This window comes from Bison bison, unplaced genomic scaffold (genome assembly GCF_000754665.1).
Source record: "Bison bison bison isolate TAMUID 2011002044 unplaced genomic scaffold, Bison_UMD1.0 scf7180017864293, whole genome shotgun sequence".
In the NCBI taxonomy this organism is placed as follows: domain Eukaryota; kingdom Metazoa; phylum Chordata; class Mammalia; order Artiodactyla; family Bovidae; genus Bison; species Bison bison.
In genome coordinates this window covers 3,466,755-3,474,078 of record NW_011494865.1, presented here as the reverse complement: position 1 = coordinate 3,474,078, position 7,324 = coordinate 3,466,755, and the positions used below count along the sequence as shown (strand labels likewise).

At 42.9% G+C, this 7,324-nt stretch overlaps 1 protein-coding gene across 1 annotated transcript in view; it reads right to left on the bottom strand.

The window, feature by feature from the left end:
* The window catches only part of SHISA9 (shisa family member 9), a 349,021-nt gene that overhangs the window by 119,140 nt on the left and 222,557 nt on the right, over nucleotides 1–7,324 (bottom strand). The gene's annotated exons all lie outside the window — the stretch shown is intronic.

Genomic DNA, 7,324 nt, shown 5'->3' with positions numbered 1-7,324 from the left:
CTGGTAGAAATGTAAAGTGATGCAGCCACTATAGAAAACATTATGATGGTTTCTCAAAAAATTCAACAAAGAAGTATCATATGGTCCAGCAATTCCACTTCTGGGTATATGCTATCCTCCCCTACCCTCCCACCCTGCCAAAAAAAAAACATAAGACTAAAAACAAGGACTAAAAGAGTTGTTTGCACACTCATGTTCCTGGATGCATTATTCACAAGGACCAAAAGGTGGAAGAAACAAAGTGTCCATCAACAGATGGATGGATAAACACCAGTGCAATATTTATTTATGATGGAATAATCAACCTTGAAAGGAAATTCTGATGCACGGAATGAACCCTGAGGACATTATACAAAGTGAAATAAGTCAGTCCCAAAGGACAAATACTATATGCTTCCACTTATATGAGGTACCTAGGGTAGTGAATATAGAGATGTGGTAGATTCATGTTGATGTATGGCAAAACCAATACAATATTGTAAAGTAATTAACCTCCAATTAAAATAAATAAATTTATATTAAAAAAAAAAGAAATTAAAATGGTGGTTGCCAGGGGTTAGAGGGAGGGAATGGGGAATTAGAATGTAATAGGTACAGAGTTTAAGTTTTGCTACATGTAAAGAGTTCTGGAGATGAATGGCAGTGGTGATTGTGCAATTAATGCCACACTGCTAAATCTTGTTATGTAAATTCTACAATTAAAAATAAATAACTTTAACTATTTACTGTTAAAAGGTAATACATTGTAATCAACTATACTTCAATACAATAAACTTAAAAAAAATAAAGTTAAAAGGTATTAGAATTAGGTATAAAAAGAAAACACACAAAATTCATGACTATAAAGGGACATCCCTGGTGGGACAGTGGTCCCAATGCCCAAGTGGCACTGGTTCAATCCCTGGTCAGGGAACTAAGATCCCGCATGTCACATGGTGCAGCAAAAAAAAAAAAAAAACACATGACTCTAACTCCCTGATTGGAAGAGGGTGGGATATAATACTGGGAGATGGCATTAGAGAAATATTTTTTCCCTCTTTTGTGATTTTTGGTACTTTTTCTTTATTTTCTTGCGCTTCTAACTTTTTTAAAAATTGAACTACAATCGATTTACAATGTTGTGTTAATTTCTGCTGTACAGAAAAGAGATTCAGGAAAGACTAGTTTCAACATGACCCGTAACATATTGGTTCTGATGCCAAATATATATATCTATCTGAAGAAATATGACCAAAAGTCAACAATTATTCATTCTGGGTGGTGGAAAGCTGGGTAATTGTTACTTAGTTCTTTGTCCTTTTCCTCAAACTAGAAATTAGAATGAAGAAGAAAAGAATTGGGAGTTGGGGGGGAGATGTCAATATTATGACTTTGCTAATAGTCAAATCTCTGTGCTCTGGGAACAATAGTCATTTATTTCTAGGACTATTTAAACCAACACAGGTAATCTCTAAAAATTTTCCTGGTACAACTTCAGGCTTACAATAGGTACAAGGCAAATATTTGTGAAAGGAAGGAAGGGAGGAAGGAAGGAAGGAAGGAAGACAAGAAGGAGGAAGGGAGGGATGCTTGCTAGGTAGTTTAGAGCAGAGGTCTGCATTGACTGGGAATCAGATTACGTGACCACTTGACTATGGCCACAAAACACTTTTCCTCCATAAGATAGTGGCCTGTGCCTTTTTTCAGGTTCTAATATGTTCAGCCCTCCCTCCTCCCTGGGTTCCAACAACACAGCCTGAGAATGCAAACTAATGAGCCACTAATTTTCAGGACATCCTCAATTTCTTGGCTGGATCCCTGCAGCAACTGGATATTAAGCATATTAACTCTGACCTCCATGCACAGATTCCTTTGTACTGGCTGCAATAATGAACTTCTCAAGCAAGACAATTTTCCCAAGGTTTAAATGTCTATTCTTGTCCAGTGGGTGATACCCACAAGTCCTGAAGGCAGCCAGTTAATTTAGAGATGTCTTTCTAAACAAGGATGACCACACTCCACTGTGGGTGGTGGGAAGTTCAGACCAGGCAATCTCCAGGCTGGGTCAGGATGGATACTGCCTGGAAAAACACCTCTCTCTATCCTTAACCTATCCCTAACCCTATACCTAATCCAAACCCCTATCCTTAACCCTAAAAGACTGTGAGAGCCATGTTATATAAACACGTGTATGTGTTAAGTCACTTTGGTCATGTCCGACTCTTTGCAATCCCATGCACTGTAGTCCGCCAGGCTCCTCTATCCATGGGATTTCCCAGGCAAGAGTACTGAGTGGTTTGCCATTCCTTTCTCTGGGGGATTTTCCCGACCTAGGGATTGAACTCAGGTCTCCTGCATTGCAGGTGGATTCTTTACCACCTGAGCCACCAGCAACAAATCCCACTTTTGCTTAAAACAACTACAACTAAAAACCTTACAAACACGATTCTCAATGAGACGTACAATTTAGAATCAAATTTCATTTGCCCAAAACTGACCTCAGGGATTCCAATTCAGTAGGTGTGGGTATGGTCCTAAAAAAACACATTTTTATGGCAATTCTAAGGCATAACCCTCGTAAAGTCCCATAAAGTTAATATATTATAAAAAGCGTATCTTGCAAGTGACAATCCAAACCTCTTCTTTCCTTCTTCCTTCTCTCCTTCCTTCAATTAGGCAAATAGGTATTGGATATACATTGTTAGGCTTCCCTGGTGGCTCAGAGGTAAAGAATCTGGGTGCTAACGCAGGGGATGTAGGTTTGATCCCTGGAAGCCTTTCTTTTTAATGGTGTGAGCACCTGGACTAAAGGTAGCAAGACTTTTAGGTCATTTTTAGAAGACAGATGGTAAAGGACCAGAGCACTGAAGTTAGAAAGAGACCTGGTCTTGAATCTCTACTCTGTTTCTTAGCTGTGAGTCTTTAGATAAGTTTCCTAATGTCTCTGGGCTTTAATTCCTACATCTGCAAATACAAGATAAAATGGACCTCCATGGATATCAGCCGTGAAATGACAACCCACCCCCACATTCTTGCCTGGGGACAGAGGAGCCTGGCAGGCTACAGTCCATAGAGTCGCAAAGAGCTGGACACAACTGAGTGACTAATACTTTCTCTTTCTCGTCCCTTGGACAGACACAGGTTCAATTCAGGACTGGCTGAGACTGAATTCCTCAGGTGCCCACAGGATGAGCCAGGAGGCTCTGATCATAAGCTCTCTCTCCATCGCAGCTCCTCGGCTGGCTGTCTAGCCTCATTGACCTGTCACATCATCAGGAGATTAGCTCCACGTCTCCAGCAACCTTTGATTCTCACTAAACTTTCAGGTCTCTCCCCTCTGTGCTTCTGGATGCTGAAACAGACCAAGCAGTAGCAGAAACTGAAAAGGGACCATGTCTCCTCCCAGAGAAATGAAGAGCAGACACCACACACTATTCATACCCGCTACCAAGGTTCACCTTTTAGCACAACATTCATCTTTTTTGTCTCTTTCATGAAAAGCCCTTTTCAGGAGGGAAACATTGCAGCTGCTTTTACAGGACTGCACCCGTCTCCTCTGGAGAAAAAGGCGAGTTCAGACAGCTGTAGCTGTCTTTGTGTTTTCCTCTTCCTTGGGGTGGGCTGGGGCAGGAAGGGGAAGCTTGGAGGAGAGACTGGTGGGTGGAACTGCTCCAGCACATGGCAGCTCCTGAAAATCCCACTGCAGGCTGAGCGGCAGTCATGTAGAAAGTACCCAGGGTCACAAGGAAGGCTCAGGCACCTCCCTTTTGATGTGGCTGAAAGGACATTTTAACAAGGCTTAAAAGCTAAGTTGGGTTGTCCAATGGCTCAAGTAGTAAAGAGTTCACCTGCCAATGCAGGAGATTTGAAAGGTACAAGTTCGATTTCTGGGTCAGGAAGATCCCCTGGAGAAGGAAATGGCAACCCACTCCAGTATTCTTGCCTGGAGAATTCCATGGTCAGAGGAACCTGGTGGGCTACAGTCCTTGGGGTCTCAAAGAGTCGGACACAACTGAGCAGGTGTTGGATGATGGAAAAACCAAGCCATCAGTTTCTCTTTTTTTCAATATTTCATTTATTTATTTACTTATTTGGCTGCCCTTGTCTTCACTGCAGCACATGGACTTCTCTAGTTGCTGTTCATGGGCTTTCTGGTTGTGACACATGGTTTACTTGCTGTACAATATGTGGGATCTTAGTTCCCTGACAAGGGATCAAACCCACATCCCCTGCATTGGAAGGCAGATTCTTAAACTTAAACATAATCTTACTATGTGCTGGGTGCTTAGTTGCTCAGTCATGTTCGACTCTTTGTTTTTTGTTTTTTAATTTATTTAATTGGGGGCTAATTACTTTACAATATTGTGGTGGTTTTTGCCATACATTGACATGAATCAGCCATGATTGTACATGTGTCCCCCATCCTGAACTCCCCTCCCACCTCCCTCCCCATCCCATCCCTCAGGGTTGTCCCCGTGCGCCAGCTTTGAGTGCCCTGTTTCATGCATCGATGTTTGACTTCTTGGGTATGACTCTCTGATCCAACCCAGGGAGCAAATCTGTGTCTCTCGTGTTTCCTGCATTGGCAGCTGGATTCTTTATCACTGTGCCGCTTGGGAAGCCCATAAGCATACTATAGGCATCCACCAATTCCACTCCTATATAGCTACCCAAGACAAATGAAAACTTATCTCCACACAAAGATTTGCATGCAAATATTCAGAGTAGCACTACTGACACTATTCTCACACTGGAAAACACTCAGGTGTCCACTAACAGGTGAATGGAGCAGTCTCTCCATATGCTGTTGTTGTTGTTCAGTCACCCGGTCGTGTTACTCTTTGAGACCCCTTGGACTGTAGCATGCCATCTAGACCATCTGTCCCTGTCCCCCACCATCTCCTGGAGTTTGCCCACGCTGATGTCCATGGAACTGGCGATGCTATCTAACCACCTTGCGGAATATTATTCATCAATGAAAAAATGAAGTATTGATACCTGCTACAACCTGTGTGAACCTCAAAAACAGCCTGATACACAAGACCACATAATGTATGATTCCATTTGATATTAAATTTGCCAGAATAGGCTAATTCATAAAAACAGAAAATGGATTAGTAGTTGCCTGGGGCTAGGAATGGGAACAAGAATAGCATTTTACTGGGGCAATGAAAATGTTCTAAAACTGTATGGTGGTGATAGTTGTTAAGTTTACTTGGGGGAAAAAAAAAAAAACCCAGGGGCTTCCTTAGTGGCTCAGTGGTAAAGACTCCACCTGCCAATGCAGGGAACATGAGTTCGATCCCTGATCTAGGAATATCCCACGTGCCATGGAGCAACTAAGTCTGTGCGCCACACCATTGAGCCTGTGCTCCAGATCGCAGGAACCATAGCTACTGAGCCCACGTGCCACAACTACTAAGGCCCCTTGCACACCCTAGAGCCCATGCTCTGGAACAAGAGAAGCCACTGCAATGAGAAGCCCATGCACGACAACTAGAAAAACGCCCGAGAGGCAGCAAAGACAGCATGCTGCTGCTGCTAAGTACTTCAGTCGTGTCTGACTCTGTGTGACCCCATAGACGGCAGCCCACCAGGCTCCCCCGTCCCTGGGATTCTCCAGGCAAGAACACTGGAGTGGGTTGCCATTTCCTTCTCCAATGCATGAAAGTGAAAAGTGAAAGTGAAGTCACTGAGTCTTGTCTGACTCTCAGCGACCCCATGAACTGCGGCCCACCAGGCTCCTCCGTCCATGGGATTTTCCAGGCAAGAGTGCTGGAGTGGGGTGCCATTGCCTTCTCCAAAGACTTAGCATAGCCCTAAATAAATAAATAAAGCTATATTTTTTTAAATCTAAATCGTACATTTAAAATAAGTGAATGTTATGCTATGGTAAATTGCACCTCCATAAGCTTGGATTTTTTTTTTAAGTCACCAAACATTCAGTTGTATTTTTGTTCTGTTTTTTTTTTTTTTTACAAAATCTAATGATGTGTGTATGAGACACCCTGGGAGTTTTCTGCTCTCACCCCATCCCTAAGCAGGAGTCAGGGAAAGGAATGATGCCAATATGGGGCTACCCCTGAAGCCTCAAAATGAAATATGGGGGGGCTGATGCCCAAAACACTGGGTACGTTTTTTCAGTGGCTTGATTTTTAGAATCCTGAAAAGCTCATAAATATCACATGACTTTGGAATCAGGAGCGCCAGGTCAAAATGACCCCCTGAATCATGGAGTACATATCACAGCCTCGTCTGTTCCATGTCACCCAACACTTGCTGCTTAGCGCACCCAGAGAGGTCCTAGTCTATTCTCTACATGATGGTTTGGAAAGCATATTGAAAAGTTGACTCTTCCCGGGAAATCTGTTCTCCAGCCCAGGTTCATGAGAGTCTCCTGTGATATCATCAGTTGTGCTGTGAGTTGTTTCAAATCAAAAAAAAGAAAAAAGTTCATAAGTGACTTGCTTTAAAAAAAAAAAAGTTTGGATCAGAGTCAAGATTTCCCCAGTGGTAAAAGAAAGCAATCTCTCTCTCCATCAGCTTTCTAGCTCCTTCGGCTGATGTTCACTCCATTTTGTGTTACATTATGAATATTTCCCCAGAGATTAATAAGCATACCTTCCTATGCGTCTTGCTCTTAAGGTAGACTTCCTTGTCAGCTTTCCTCGCCCATCTTCTTAAATAGCACTGCCTCCTCCAACTCTCATCTGCTCATCCAAATTTATTTTCTTCTTAGCTTTGATCACCACCTGATACATTCCCTGGTGGCTCAAATAGTAAAGAATCTGCCTGCACTGCGGGAGACCTGGGCTCAAACCCTGGGTCAGGAAGATCTCCTGGAGAAGGGAATGGCTACAACTCCAGGCAGTATTCTTACCTGGAGAATTCTTGACATAGCCAAGAGCTGGACACCACTGAGCAATTGACACTTTCACTTCTTTAATGTATTACAGACTGTTGTCCCATTCGACACTCTGAGAAGTCCAGGACTCCTCCTCTTTTCTACCAGCTGAATCCAAGTACCTTGTACAATGCCTGGTCTGTGAAGTGTTAGGATACTATCAAACTATAGCTGAAAACCTCAATTCCTTGAAAAAAATAAAAACTCATATCTATAGAACCTACTACATGTAAGGCTTGTGCTATGCCATATTAGACTCTTATTCATATCCCTACTTTCCAAGCTGATTTATGATGACTCAAGATTAAAGACTATTTGCTGCTGCTGCTGCTAAGTCGCGTCAGTCGTGTCCGACTCTGTGTGACCCCATAGACGGCAGCCCACCAGGCTCCCCCGTCCCTGGGATTCTCCAGGCAAGAACACTGGAGTGGGTTGCCATTT